The sequence below is a fragment of the Anser brachyrhynchus genome (genome assembly GCF_964034855.1).
Source record: "Anser brachyrhynchus genome assembly, chromosome: 4".
In the NCBI taxonomy this organism is placed as follows: domain Eukaryota; kingdom Metazoa; phylum Chordata; class Aves; order Anseriformes; family Anatidae; genus Anser; species Anser brachyrhynchus.
This window is the reverse complement of record NC_137698.1, coordinates 44,496,977-44,513,130: the sequence shown is the minus strand read 5'-3', so window position 1 is coordinate 44,513,130 and position 16,154 is coordinate 44,496,977. Positions and strand designations below refer to the sequence as shown.

Below are 16,154 nucleotides of genomic sequence, written 5' to 3'. Positions count from 1 at the left end.
GGAGGGGCACTCCATTTATGACAGGCTACAGATGTCTGTGGAACGTTGCTCTGGAAGAATTTGCAATGAGATTTCCAGCAGGAAGCACAAATGCTAAGCAGATGTATTTTATTCCAGACCTAAACTGTTGGACTCTTCAGTTTTAGGCTCAGATTGGCAGAAAATCTTCACTTTCTAGTTTAACATTTTTAAGATAACAGTAACAAAGCAATGATTTTTCAGTCCTATTAAGACTGGAAGCCACTGGGGAGGTCCTGTGGGTCTGTATTTCCCTGAGGGTACACAGACTGCTCATTGAATCTGCTCAGTCATCACTTCTGCATTGAACTTAAAAAAAAATCAAAGCAAAAAAATGAAAGAAACCCAACCCCCAAAAGCAAGTAGCACTCCTGCTCAAAGGATGTTCAAGGGAGTTATTCCAACTTGATCTTTTTCCCACATACCCACTATGGGAGGAAATATTTATAGAGGAAGGAAACTGAAAAAGATTGCAAAGATCCTACCACATAGATTTCCTGGTGTTATTCTTTAGACGAAGAGGCAAAAGTTCTTTCCTCAAATTCCTTTTCCCATGCAAGCAGAGGGAAGAATGTTGTCTTTTGTTAACTTTTTATTTTGCTTATTTGCCATTATCTTCAAAACGTGCTATATAAAGATGCAATTTATTAATCATGACTGTGTTGTGTTCCATAACAAAAATGATCCTTTGGGACCATATTTGTAATATGTGCCAAAATGTACTGTTAGCTAAGTAGCCTTATCTATAATTCAGAGAGACTTTGTGTGCTTTGGAAGACTGTTTGGCAAACTGTGCAAGGAAGTCATTTAGTTATCTGGCTACATTAAGGATGAAATCAATTTGAGATGAATTAGTACTTCTAGAAAAGTGGTATGAAAAAAACAACCTAATCTCTTGGCTTTGGAAGAAGTAATTAGCTAGAACTGCAAAAGCCTTGGTGAGTATGCAATCGGATATCCTTTAGTGGATCTAGAGGAGCAATTTAAGAAACTATTGTCTCAATTTTTCATTCCTACTTTTTATCTGGTGGTTACGTTTTCAACAGTTTAGATTTGTTATATACCCTACCGAGTGCTTCTACCCTGCTTCAGTGAAAAAGTGGATTAATTTAAATCACTGTCTCAGATTGTTTAGCAGGCAGAGAACAAATTACTTTCAAATGGTCTGAGACTTTTTTTCAGTTTGATTCCCTGTCTCCTCCTCTTGTTGCTACATGGGACGTAAAAATATATGGAGAGGGTGTTGCAACCCAACTAAAGGCAAAGCTCCAACTGAGATTGACTTCAGTTCCAGAAGGCCCAGGTTCATAACGTGAATGTAGTGTATTAAGAATGCACTGCAAAGTGTTTGTTAAATGAAGTTGCAGTTTTCTTCACAAGCATTTATTTCAAGTCCTTTGCAATATAACAATAAACCTGTGCAATTTTATTTCTAGCTCAATGGGACATTGGACATTGCTAATCTGTTTAATGTACATACCTTAGTATTCTATCATAAAAATGATTCATTAGTGAGCTGAGTGACAAAAAAAGCATGTCTAAAAAAAAGCTTAAGGACAATCCAAGATCGTTTGCATTTATTGTAATGATATCCAAATGGCGTTCTAACTAAAGATGTTAATAATTATGATGAGCAATAAAACTGTAGAAAGAGTTAAACTTACTGGCAGGCTTTATTCTCCTAGTGTTCTGTTTGACATAATTCCATAACCTCTTCCCTTCAATAAATGTCAAGTATTTTGTTTTATTTTTTTAATTTCTTAAATGTCCTAGCTGTGAAGAGAGACAGAGCATGAAAATTGTCAGGGATATATCACGTTTTGCATTCACATGCTCATGTTTTTTGTTAGGGTGACGGAAAGGCCAGAGAAGACGCTGCAGGAAGACTTCCAAGCAACAATAAATATGGAAGTTCTTTCCAACTCAATGTTTTGAAATGTTTTAGAAATTTACTCAAAAGGCCTTGCTATGATCATCTCTTGTAGAGGAGTAAGAGTAATATTTCCACAATAAATATTTTATTCTTGATGGTACTTTCTCTGAAAACCACCAGTGGAGAAGTGGTGGGATTTGATGACAACACAGATTTTAAAAATGTTATAAACTTATCTAATGGCAGAAGATGATGACAGTTTTCAAAGATATGCCTGCCAGTCAAGAACTGCTTCAGCCAGATGAAAAAATTCATTGCTTTTGCTTTGAAGCTTGATTAGCTCATGAAAGGATTTTTGTGATATAGTAGTATCTGACACAGGGCACCAGCTTCAAAGACCTTTGATGTGCTTTCAACTCAAATGTCCTTTAGAATAACACGTTAAAAACAATGATTTTTTAGAATAATGTTAAAAAAAATGATTTTTGTGCTAGGTCTACATCAGTGCAGGGACCCCTTTACCCATGGTCATGGATTTCAGTGCTCCTCTCTGTGACTGTTGTGACAGCTTGGGACTGGAGCTAGTCTCTTATTTATGTGATACACTTTTGCAGACCACATGATTCATAAATGTTATAAAATGATTGAATCGTAATGGTCTAACCCAACTTTTACCAAGAAACATGAGACTCCTACAGCTTCTCTGAGGCTGAAACTGAATGAGTTTGTGAACAAGTCACAGAAAGCACCAAGCATGGTCTATATTCACACCCTGCCTCAGTGTTTGGTAAATGATGAGCAGAAAGGCACAAATGAAGAGGTTTAATTTCTATACCTATTTACAGTGTTATTGATACAGAACCTCTAGATGCAGGTGCATCTAGATTGGAAAACTGTATATTTTGGAGTGTAAACCCAGGAAAATAGACTGTGCCCTAAATAATCACTTACCATACACATCTCGGAAGAAACCAAGAAAATAATAATCTACCATTTTGCACAAGCATGAACTGGGATCCAAACAGATAATAAATTGCAAATGAAACTCATTGTGATAAGTGAAATCAGATTAAACAGAAGGTTGTCCATGAGTGTCTTTCTCCTACAATGAAGACTGATAGAAATAAGAGAAGTGAATAAGCTTAATCCTTGATTCAGCTTTAACAGTATTTCCAAGGGCTGTTTCATAAAATCTAAACACATTAAAAAATAGCCAGAAACCTAATCTGCCCAGAAATCACAGATTTCTCATCTGTGTGTTGAAGACATAGCAACCCAAATTACCCTTGAAATGACTCTATTTCAAGTCATACACTTTTCTGAGTTATATTTTTAGAAGACTTCTACTAGTAGTCCAAGAACTTTTTTCCAGACAAGGATTTGCCTTGGGTTTATGTTAGCATATAATTTGTAAAAGTTTGTAATAAACATGCCTCACTGGGATTGGCAGAGATTATAGGAAGGAAAAAAACACTGCTAACTTTGGGCTACTTGCTTTGGTTCAGACCTCAGGTTTGTTATATTAGCTTCAAAACTGCAGTGAATTGATGAATCATTTTGTAACTAAGACCAGAACTTCCAACATGGCCTAATCTTTTCAGAAATTCTCCTTTGATTATGGATTTCTGTTTCCAGTGTAAATATTAAAGAGTTGCCTGGTGCTTAGACTGGGAGGTATACTACCAGAATTTCATTCAGATAGAAATAAATACACAATGAGTAATTCAAAACATTAGGCCTGAGCTGGCTATATACCCACTGAAGTCAATGAAATTTTAGGATGTACGAGAAGTGCCAACTGAAGTCTTACAAATAAACAGTGAATGTTTATGTAAATATGATAAACAGAAAAACACCATTATGAATGTGGGTGGTTGATCTAAGTTAGTAGTCTTCTCGGGCCAGTTTTTATATTTTTTTTACGATAATAGAGCCATCATTATTTTTCCAATGCTTTTCAGTTCATGGTAAGTGATAATTTCCCTTCTGTTAGTCACACAAACTAAAAGCAGTAATCAGTTTAGCTGCATCTGGAAAGTAATCTTGTTTGTAAATGATGAAAGGAAACAAGGCAGGAACCTATTTACAAACCTCCTCTGTAGAAGCATTCAGTTTTCCCGAAGTCATTCTTTTCAACAAAATGACCTGCTTCTCTGCTCCAGGTGAAGTTTTCAAATCCTTCAACATACCAGTTAATAATTGGTACAACTCAGGAGCTGAAAGTTTAAAGCATCCATCGATGTTTTTGAAAGTAGCATTTAGAAATTACTGTGATAGTGCACTTTTTTGTGTTTTGTTTTGTTCTTTTATACAAGTAGATGTTTTTGTCGAAATTGAGTGTGACACTAAGACATTGAGCAAGCTCAGAATGGGTCAATCCATTGCTTTGAGGAGCCAACACTTCTGATTGTTTAAAGGTATGAAGTTTTTTTTTCTTCAGAAATAAAATTTGGTTTGTTCTTTCACTGTCTAGGAAGTTACTGTTCTACAGTGATGGATAATTTTGTATTAAGTGGAAAAAAGTTTTTATATATTGAATAAATATTTAATTATAATAAATGTTGGCATTCTGATAACTAGTGAGAAGTTTTGTGTTTATTGATTTTTCATAAAATGGTATGTAAATAATGAAAATCAAGTGTTGAAAAAATCAACAAACAGAACCAGTTTTAGAGGTATAACATGAAAGGTATCATAGTCAAAAGAGAGTGAATAGTAAAAGTATGTGACAAATCATGTAACAAAATTGAATGGAATATAAGAATTCACAAGCATTCAAGTAAGTTACCTTCTGTTCTCATTGACATGGAAGAAATAACTGTTTCCCTATTTAAACGTGCTGTTTAGAAAACCATTTATTAATGCCAAAAGCAATAATATCCATGACCAGCCTCAAACTAGAACATGATTTGAGTGATCACTAACATATAACAAAGTGATTATGGGGGCAAAAAAAGACCACAGGAGTTCTTCCAACTTGCTGAAAAATTAGAAGTATTACCTTGTGCTTCATAGGCATGACCACACCAGTAACACAGAAGAACAGGGGAGTGGAAAGAAAAGGGAGTGTCTGACCTTTTCATGATCACAGTGCTTGACAAAGCTGGAAATAGGTCCTACTTCTCCAAGTCGTGGTCTCAAAAGGCTACATTCTCCCTTTAAAGAAACAAATCCATTAAAAAAGCCTTCAAGAAGAAGACCAGGGACATGTCCAGTAATGTTTGCTGTGAGTACCTGCAACAGTTTAAGTCCCCTACAAGTGAAGTTGCTTTCTGACTTAATTCCTAAACTATTACTTTTCAGAAAAATATTAGACACATTGATTCATTTAAGAAATTACTTCTGGGACTGATGGTCTTGATTGTAAGAATGATCACCTCACTACGAAGCATTTAAGCAGGTGATAACTTTGTCACCAATCTCAAAAGGCTGCTGGTCTCCCAGGGTTGAGTTACCTTGTTGTACAGATCTGATAGAGTTCTGAATGTGGAAAAAGCTGGTAGCATGCACTAAATACAGATTAGTAACGGTGGGGTAGTCCCTAGGGACTTGAGATCAAAAGTATAAATTATTATGATAAATAATTTTAAATGAATGAGCTTACATTCCTTATTACTGTTTCATCCTCAGCCACCACACACTCTGGCATATTCTGAACAAAAATCATAAACAACAATCTCAGCAATATTTGAAGATTTTTGAGACAGGACCTTTACCCCACTAGCTGTCTGTATTAGTTGTTTAGCTCTGGAGAGCCTATGTTTTATTTGGAAAAGCTAAGTATTATCTCAGCACCAACAATAATAAAGACTTGCAGGGAAAAAATGCTGTTCCTTACAGAATGTGTGACACAAGTAGTGGTGTCTAGAGCTCATGCAGATGGAGGGAGTGGAGTGTGGGACCCTGGAAAGAGCTGAGAGGGGAATTGAAAACCTAGAGATATATATGTATGTTTGTGTGTATACATACATAAGCTAACCAAAAGGCTGTTTATCTGAGGTGTTTCAGCATCCTTGATGCTAGGTACTGCTTTGTTTTAAATCACGTCCTCCAGGGGCTTTTCATTCAAATAAAGACATTAATTTTTTTTAAGGGCATTGCATGTTCTCTATTAAATGGACAAACAGATGGAGGCTGTGCCACAAGCAAAGCCAGCCAACCCCTGCCTAAAATGTGCAGGTCACAGTTTTTATTGGCACTTGCTTTCTGATTTGCTTTTGGTAGCGTACTAGTGACCAAACAAAGAAACAAACAACAATAAATAATAAAAACAAAACAAAACAAAACCCTTGATATATTCAGGGAAAAAGAAACTACCAAGAACCATCTGTAGTGTTTTCTCCAATGATAACTGTGATAAATTAGCTGTAGTTATAACTGTATATATGTATATATACTGTTATAACTGTAGTTATGCTTTCCATTTTCCCAGAGATACCACAAATATCTGTTGAACCTGCTCGTATCTTCTGCTTCACGCCACTCCAAACACCAATGGAGATAAAGCACGCACATCTTCCTCTTTACAACTTCCTCTTTACAGCACCTTTCTGCCAAAGAGATGGAAGAGAGCTTTCTTACTCCCCAGTCATCCCATGAAGTCCTACATGAAATAGACTCCTCTAGCCTACAGGTCTCATAGCAATAGTTCAGTCAAGAGCACAAATTCTGCTCTTGCCCCTGTGTTTCTTATGCTAATGATGACAATCTCTTTGGGGAATGACAGCAGGAGGCTGAATGGCTTGAGGTATAACTGATGGGCTGCTGAAGGTCTGGCTATGTTTTTTATAGATTTATCAGGGAAATGACTGTGCAGTGTCTGTTAATCTCTGGCTAATTCAGCTCATGGCTGAATCCCACAGCTAACTGTGAGGAACGCAACCCTCCATTTAGCAAATTTGGTCAAACACAGGCTAGTGGCAACTGAATACAGCTAATGGCTATATTGAATGGTAGTTTGTGGAAATTGTGTTAGAGGCCTCCGTCCAAATTTTACTGACATCAATATCTCAAAGGAAATCCCTTCAAAATAACTGCTTACTGAAGACTCAGGGACAACCCAGGGGTTTAAAAACAAGGAGGATGAACGTCTCTTCCCTAGAAGTACTCTCTGTAAGCCATCAGTGAAGTGTAAAGGGGCACATTTGTGTTAGCACCACCCAGGCTGTCAATAAAGAACTTCTGTCCTCCAACTATCAAATCAGATTCATATGAATTTCCCACTCTTCCAAAACCACTTTCCCACCAGGCAGAAGAGATCACAAAATTAAACATAATTCCCTCCTTCTCACATCTCTGCAGTTTGTAAGTGCTGTGCCTGTCACAATGCTCCCAGGAGGCTTCCTCAACCATAATGTCTCATCTCTGTAAACAGCTGCTTCGTTTTTGCACAAGAGTTCTTGGAGACTTGCTTCGCTTATCAGAACTGAACTACTGAAAAGCTGGTAAATAACCAAGTAAGTTCTGCTGGGAAGATGAAATCCCACTGCAGATGGACAGATTTGCTTAACCTATAAAATAATTTTGGACTAGCTATTGTTTTGGCAAAATTCTAAAATATAACAAAGTCTGATTGTTCTTGGCTCCTCCTAATTTGCTTACTTCGTGGATATAGCTGACCATCAATATGCACGTTAGTCCCATTACTGTTAACATGAGCTATATGCATACACATAGCTGAGAGAAGCTTGACCATTTACTTTCAGTGTTCCGAAGTCAGCTGCACTCTGGACCTTTTACTTTCTCTATGCTTCACTAACTGAGACCAAAGCTTATGCAAGACTTCCTTGGGGAACACAAGGTCTGAGGTTTCCACCATCCAGCAGGCTAAAATTCAAATATGAACCACAGCTGTTTGGATAGGAGTCCTGGACCTCTTTGTTTTGAACTGTAGTGACCTGCTCAGCCTTACCAACACGTGAAACTCTGAAATCCCTGCACGGCTAATGACTGGGATGTGAACATTGCCTGCCAAGCAGACCTGGGTGAAGTGACCAATTCATAGAGCACTGGGATTTGCAGGTGGAAGGGCTGTTCTCTCTCACTTTCTCCCACTGTCCCTGACCCCATTTCTATATACATCATCCATATATGTATATTCCACGTGCAGATTTGAATACATGTTCACCATCCAAACAGCTGACTCAGTGTTCTTGTTGAAGATGGCGAAGTGCCTCCCTTCTGCCAAGTACAGGTATTTTTAGGACTCCTCAGTAAGAGGTAAAATAAGAGAAACAGAGCATGGGATAAACTAGTCACTCAGTTTAAATGGTGATAGACCTCCAGTGCCCTAAAAGCTTTAAATACATTGTCTTCACTCAGCTATGCTCTGTCTAAGTAGAGGAATGCCACTGAGATAAATAAGCCTGGACTTTGACCACTGTGAATTATCACACCAAAATATTTGTGAAGTGGTGGAAAAAACATTTTTTGGATCACACTGCAAGAGGAGATATACAAGAGCTTGTGGTGATGCAATCTTGCACTGCTCCACACATCATAGGGTTACTGTTGGGAGCTCAGATGCATCTGTTATCTGTTTCTGTTATGGTAATCAAGGAAAATAATCAGGATTGAAGAAGAATAAGTCTCTTCAGTAAAATGGTGCGAGTCAGAAATTCTGTGACAGAAGCTACAAAAGCTACAAAAAATGAACTAAGTCATGACTCTATTTCCATGCTGTGACATGCACTTTGAAATAATATTATGTACAGAAGTGTCTTTCCTTTGGTTTAACTGCAATTACATAAATATTTAGAATAACACTAATGAGTACTTTTGCAGAAGTGAAACATGATAGGCAGGATGATAGCTAACTATTTAAAGGGACTGGCAGCCCACCTTCCAGTGGCCACTGTGATTATCAAGTGATAATCTCAGTAGAGGGTGCTTGGCTGATTGCGTTTTTCTTGAATGATGGATCTTCTTATATCCCCTTACATTTAGAATCCAATTCCATTATTTCATTTACAAAAGTAATAATAAGTATTTTTTCCATATTTATAACTTATTGTAGCAAGCAAGACAAAACAGATTTTGGATCTTGGTCTGTTTTGAGTGTCTGACCTTTCACATTCATTTTATTATTGCAAAGCACATTAAATATTGTGGAAAGCAGAAAAAGAGAAAAAAAAAAAACAACAACACAATTTCTTATTTATTGATATACTAAATGTTTTTGTGCATCCAAGCACATCCAGCATTCATGCTTACAATAAAATATAGCAAGCAAAGACTAAGTAAATTCTGTTTGTTTTAATACGGAAATAATTTTGACTGCATCTTTGGCTTTGTATGACATGGAAACTGATGATTGTTTAGGCTTTGCTACTTTTTTTTTTTTATGGTCTGCATTAAAATCCCACATGAGAAACAAATTTTTCTCTAGGAACAAAATGTTACTTTTTTGGGGGACTGAGTTCTAATTAGTCGTGTAGTACTTCTGCTTCTTTTCAGTTGGGAAAACACAATGCATATAAAATCCAGATGGATAGTAAATGAGGCTGGAAGCATCCCTGGCCAATTAGCCGCATCACTTGATTAAAAGAAGCTTATAAGAATTTAAGTAAAAAAAAAAAAAAAAAAAAAAAAAAAAGCAGTAAGAGCAGCAAACTAGCTGGAATATATGATTTCATCATAGCTCTGATAGTGCTTTTCTTTTGCTAGTTGGCCTCTCACAACTTATTGTAAGTTAACCTGCAATTTTATTTAAATTAAGCATGCATAGGATTTGTGATTAATGCCCTAAATACCAATGATGGAAGATATAAACAGGATGGGGAGAAAATTCACCATCAGACTACAACGGGCCACAAGGACCACAGCTTTAGGACAATTGGCTTCTTGAAGGAACTCATCTGAGAGCAATGCAACAGAAATCTACTGGCATGAGCCGTAATATCACAGACCAATTCATTTACAATAGATTTTGTTTGCGTCTTTCAGGAAGCAAGTAAGCACATTGTTATAGGAATTACAGTGTCACTGTGCACAAAAGCTCCTGAGTATCCCAGGAGGCTCAGCAGATTTGAGGGTGACATTTTCCAAGCGGTCTAAGGCAGCCTATAAAGATGTCCAAAGAAGTCACAGCCAGGACTTGCAGAGGGATGGAGCCACATCTGGAATCCCTGGACAATTGCAGGGATGTTTATTATTCTTTGTTTATTATTCTGAGTGTGTGCTCTCCCTCTTCCTCTCTTTGTCTCTCTTTGTTATTTGTGTAATAAAATTCCTCTAGGCATATAAAGTAAGTCATCTGGAATTGTGCAATTCCCTCTGCCAGGAAGCTGGGAAAGCTTCTCTCCTGTGCAGAGACAAAAATACGGGCTCATCTCAACCACTGAGACATTACAGAAATATACAGCATTTGTCTTTGGGTTGTATATTTATGTAGCAAAGAACTGTGGCAAATAAGTGTGACTCTTGCTGTTAAAAAATTGGCTTTTATCCTGTCCAAGGTGTTATGTTTATTTAAAACTTGAGAAATGATTTGTACATTTTAAAATAAAGCATGCAAAATACATTAAAAAGGCTCAGTGTCAAAGTCATTTTTTCTGCCAGCGGGTAAAGAGAAGGAAAAGGAAATGTGTAAGAAGAGAGGAGTGTCTTTATAGCCACATGGCTAGTGAAATTTTCTATTTATTCTTTGGGGAAAAAGCAAAGTAGCTGAATAGCTGCTGGTTGGGTAGGTGCCGGCACTATTTTTATTGGCAGGCAACTCTGAGTGGCTGAAAGGTGGTCATTAACACCCTGACACAAAGTGCTGACAGGGCGATTATAAGATTAACACCCTATGTTATATTAACAGTGTCAAAACCTCCCTGTACCTGTCAGGAAGAAATAATGGCATGAAGGAAAACATTATAGACATTCTGAGATTTTAACATTGAAATACCACACAGCTATTAACTTTTTGAAGTTGGCCTAAATATCTAGATAACCTACTGAAGTCCCTGTAAAATAAAATAATGTAATTTAAATGATAGGTTCACAGAATGAAAAAGATGAACACAAATGTTAAGCCACCTGGCTTGCTTACTGTCTTGTTGACCCTTTTTAGACCTGATCTCCCTGGGAGAGGGTCTTTCACTGCCTTTCACTAGTCTTCTGGTTTGAGAGCTCAGAAACCCTGGGTTTGACCTTAGGATTTGACAAATTTGACAGAGCTCTTGTGGAGAATCTCATTGCTGATGTACAAGGCAAAATTCAACCAGGATCTTCCTACAGGTTCACTAGTTCAAAACCCACACCTGGTTTTATCAGTGAAAGAGTTGGGACTCCGAGGACTAATTTTCCTTTCGAAAGTGTTTCTACTCCATGTCCACTGGAACAGGAAGGTCAGATCCTCTAGCATAGCTTCAGCTAGACTGGTTTATACTGCACTAAATTCTGCCAGTTTGGTTAAACAAAATAAGCTGGGGAAAAAGTTCTTCCTGTAGCTCTAGACTTACACTTTTACTGGTAGAAAAAATAGTCCAAGTGTTGCCAGATTAAGCATTCTTTCTGTATATTTTTATTATTATATTTTATGTTGTATATTGTGATGCTATAGCCTATATTCTATATATTTTTATCTGTAAGATCAATAGACACAATGCACAACATATATTCTTTAAATATACTTCAGTTTCTAAACAAGATCAAGTCATGGTCTAAGCACCCCAAATGCCAGGAAGTTCTCCTGAGTTGTGTAAGAAAAGTTTGGTAGTTTCAAGAAGGATTTTGGGTGCTTACAGAGTGTTGCAATACCATCATACCTTCAGGTTTATTGAAATCCCTTAATAAAAAAGTGTATGTAATTAACTTAGCACATGTTACAAATGACTAAAGCTACATCTGAAAAGTTCAAATGTCTCGGAAACAGATCCAACAGAAACATTTAATAACTAAACAAGATAAAGGATGGATTTATGACTGCTGTTTAGTTTGGGGGCTATTGGAAGACAATGCAAAAAAAATCACAAACTCTTTCAGAGCTTCTATGAAATGAACACCGTGCCTGCAGAAAATTGAGTGGCAACTGATGAGAATTGCCAAAGGTAGGGAGTTTCCAATAAATAGGATTCTAGTTTTAGGGTATTGGAACAACCCGTTAAAGTGTTTGTATATGTAATTTTATTACAGCATCTGCTTTGGCTGAAACCAAGGTCTCCAGGGCAATTTTGAACTTTCAAGTCATCTCTAGAATGGAGTTTTTTCATCTAAATATCTTTTCTACTTAAAAAAAAAAGAAAAAAAGAAAAATATGACTTAATTCAGAGAAAATGCTGTTTAATCATGCTTTATTAATGATATGCATGCAGTTTTCCATGCTGAGAAGAGTCTCAGAATAGTTTCTGAGATGTTAGAAATGTCTTTAGAGATTTTTGGCATTTCATATATTCAAGTGTTTTTCAAAACAGGAAAAGTCAAGGAATGCTATCAAGATAGCTGAGTATTCCATGTTCTAATTTATAATAAGACCAGGTGGCAACTGAAAAGACATTCAGGTGGTAGGAACTTGCATTCATTGCAGTTTTTGGGGAATTCATGTAATATAGAAGTGCTTTGTTTACCAAATTAATGTATTGCTTTCCATTGACTTTAGCTGTCAATTGCATGACTGCAGTGTTTCAGATGTTCAGTGAAGGCACACTTCACTGTGTTATTTTACCTTTCTTAACAGCCCTGAGTGAGTTTATGGGAATAAGCAAAGCTCAGAGACGTGGGTTGTTATCCTGTTTTAGAGGAAAGGGAAGATTGTGCAGCGCTCCTGTCCAAAGGGCCTCTCTGTCTGCTGGGTGAGACGGAGACGGGCTCCTCAAGTGTTGCTTCTGCTAGGAACAATTAGGAGGGGATTATGGCTTGGTAGAGCTAAAACCAGCGGTCAGTATACTCCACAGCATTGCTGGCTCTGTGCTGAATGGGAGCAGAGCAACAGGCTCTATCTGCTAATCCTTATCCCTTTCTTTCTGCACATCTTCTGCGTGATGAGAAGAGAGCATGGGTCACGTTCTGCCCTCTCCTCGTTCCTTCTTTCACAGTTGCAGATCAAGACACCCTTCAGCAAAGCCTGCATGACAGTCAACAAAAACAGGCACAGCACAATCAAAGCTACCAAATAGTTAATAAAGTATGAAATCTGGTGTAGACAGAAAAGTGGGAGGAGAGCTACATAAGGGCTTACTTACAAAGGAGTGAAGACATAAGAGATGACCTCCTGTGACCACTAAAGGGATAACTTCATCAGGCTATACTTGTGCCAGAACATAAACAGATTTTTGCACGTCAATCATGCTGAAGGGGCAGAAACTTTACTGTAGTCATTTGCAAGGGTTTTCAAATGAACAAGGTGTATTTTCTTTTATTTTATTTGGAGTACTGTGCTTGCCATTGATAGGCAGTTTGGAATCCTCAAACTTAGGTTCCCTGTCTTTGCTCTGATGTCTTTACACACCGGGAGGCAAATTAATGTGTGCTCTTCAGCTAATATTCATGCTTCAGCAACCATTTGCATCCTAGGCCAAAAACAAAAAAAGAAAAAAGAAAAAAAAAGAGCCATTTTAAAATGTTAAGTGTAAATCTGTATTGTTTTAGCATTATTTGGCAAGCAGTAAATCATTTTAGTGCTCTTTAAGAAAATAGCTATATACTGTATCTTTGTCTCAGACAAACTGCTGAGTGACATAAAACCCATCTACGCTGAAAATGAAATATCCTACTTCTCCAAAAGAACCATGTCTCTATTGTTGGGCGCACAGAAATCATGTCTTCTGCCACCCTGACATTATTCTTGATGTAGGGTGTACTTTATCAGCTAGTAACACTTTGCCCAGTGAAAGTGCTGAATTCATTCTGATTTACTTAATTTTATAAAGCTGGTAAAAATGAGAAGCTTTGCCCTAGATATACTGGCGTGTGTTGTGCAAGGTCGCCTCTGTGCATTAAGACTGCAGAGGGAAGAATTGGACCTGATCCCACAGTTAAGCTGTGTTTGAATACTGAATAGGTAGTTGACTACCTATGTGCCCTCTCATCCACAATGTTTTGCCTTCCTTAACACATGGGTAGGATAAACTGGATTTTAAGCGTGATATTCAGAACAACATTCAATTTTTTCATCTCTTTCAAAAACACTCTGTACGCTAATAATTAGGAGACTCATTTTTTATAATTGCTTTAGGTGGATCAATTTTATTTTTTCCTCTTTAACTTCCAGGCTATATTAAGCACACAAGCAGAATGCTCCGGGAATCCTATTTACACTAAAAACACCCTTACACATATCAGTGACATCATGGTGAATCACAATAGCAATGGGAAGTAGCAGAATTCCTGCTTAGATTACTGCAATTTTGAGATGAGTCAAAACTGGACAAACTACTGAACAGTGACTACTGTTGGCAGCTGTTTTTTTTGCCAAAAGCGTACAACTTTCAGAACCAGAGTGGGAAGTTTACATCATCAAAAAAAATCCCACAAATAGTGACGGATGAAATTCAACCCCGTCCACGGTACTGCTTGGCGGCACAGCAATATTTGGCGCACACCACATCACGTCAACACGAAATAGCTACACGGGTACATGCCCGTGGACCTCACCATGCTCTCCGTGTATGTTGAAGTCGAGGTTGTATAGCAGACAAAATACATCCGCATTTGTGGACAGGAACAAGGTGAAGAGCCTGTGGTAGCTGTGTTGGCTCCATTGTTATTGTTGCCATTTGTTTGTTATTGTTTGTCAAGATTTATGTCTGTTTAGAACAAAACAAGCACTGAAAGTCTTGAAGGGTTGCTTAATGGAGGGAACAAGTTTCAACTTTATTCCCTGCTTTCATGCAATCAGAGGTTATGTTTATTTAGAAAGCTAACATTTATACAGATTATGTACTCTCAGTGCTTCCATGCCAAAAAATACATAACTAAAATGGGTCTTTCCATCACTCTTTCAGTTTTTGACCTATGATTGTTTTTACAGGAACTGGATCTTTTAAGCAATAACCTCTGGTGGAGTAAGGGGAAAGCACAGCACCTTGTGCAATAATTTGCAAACAGTGGTTTGAGCAAAAGGATATGCAAAATGCATTTAAATCACTCAACTCTCCAGACTACCCCAAACTCTGTTTGATTAGAATAATTTCCAGTGAGAATGGGAAGGGTCAAGCAAAGCTGGATCACTGTGGAGGGGGCCACCAGTTAAGAAAGTCAATTCTTTTATGCAATGTGAGATTTTATTTGATAAAGCCTCCCAACAAACTTGTCAAGGCATTAAATGCAGCAGAATTAGAATTATTAGAGATAGAAAATTGAGCCTCAAAACTCAGTGAGTAAGTATTCAAGCTGTAAATTTGCTTTTGTTGTATGTGCTGCTCATTATCCTGCTCTTGAAAATATTTGAAATGTTGCTGTTCTGTAAGCAAGTGAGCTAAGTGAGCATTTCTAAGAAAGAAATGTTTGTGTCATGTTTGTATGTGAGTGCGTACCTAAAACGCATTTTTAAAATCTACTCACAGTAAAAATGGAAGATTACTATGGTCAAAAGGCTCTACCTTGCCACTGTTTCTTTTAGTGTCTTGTCTTCAGGTTTAGATATCCAGCCTGATAGATGCCTTGCTTATGAACCACTGTGTAGAGATCATACTAAGCCATGTGCTCAGAGGGCTAGAAAACGCATACAGTTCTCAGCTGAGGCTCTTCCCTAGGAGACAATGGCTTTCCTATGGAACCATTCAACAAACCAAGAATGTGTGAAAAAAGAAATGTCCTTCTACTTTCCAATATTTTTCCAGCTGAAAAATAGTGACAAAGCTTAAGGATGTGATTTTTTTTTTCCCTCCCCATTCTCACACTTTCTAAATGTTTTCCAACTGGCAAAACAGTCGGTGTTACTTTGTGTTCTTTCCTGCCTTTACAAAAGAAAGTCTGAAGTACAGGAAAGCCCTGTTTGGAAATAGTGCTAGTATTCCTGTGTTTTGAACTATTTTTGGAGAAAAGAGTAGGATCAGATTATTTTTTTTTTCTTAATGACAAAATGAAAAATTCAGAAGCATTTGTCTCCGAAACACCTTCCTGAGCTTGCCAGAGGTGTATTTTTAACTGGCAGTTATTTTTCACTCGCCTTTATGGGACCATCTTTATTTCAGCCAAGTCTATCATACAGAGTCACTGCCTCTCAACAAATTTTTCAGTATTTTGCTTTAAATAGAGGTCTAGAGGCTGATTTGCATCAGCAAAGTGTTCATTAGGAAGGATTAAGCATGGTTAAGTGCCAAGGCTCCATGAAAGA

General features: G+C 37.4%; 1 long non-coding RNA gene across 8 annotated transcripts in view; it reads right to left on the bottom strand.

Moving 5' to 3' along the window:
• LOC308194510 overlaps nucleotides 1–16,154 on the bottom strand; it is a 137,140-nt gene that overhangs the window by 25,108 nt on the left and 95,878 nt on the right. For 2 of the 8 annotated variants that reach the window (XR_013950625.1, XR_013950626.1), the window contains exons 4-6: nucleotides 13,060–13,386; nucleotides 4,967–5,047; nucleotides 3,983–4,107 (exon numbers count right to left, since the gene is read on the bottom strand). This is a non-coding gene — a long non-coding RNA (uncharacterized lncRNA). Of the gene's footprint in view, nucleotides 1–3,982; nucleotides 4,108–4,966; nucleotides 5,048–6,347; nucleotides 6,442–13,059; nucleotides 13,387–14,470; nucleotides 14,623–16,154 lie in introns of all 8 variants that reach the window. The other 6 variants (XR_013950621.1, XR_013950627.1, XR_013950623.1 and 3 more) reach the window with 5 other exon arrangements.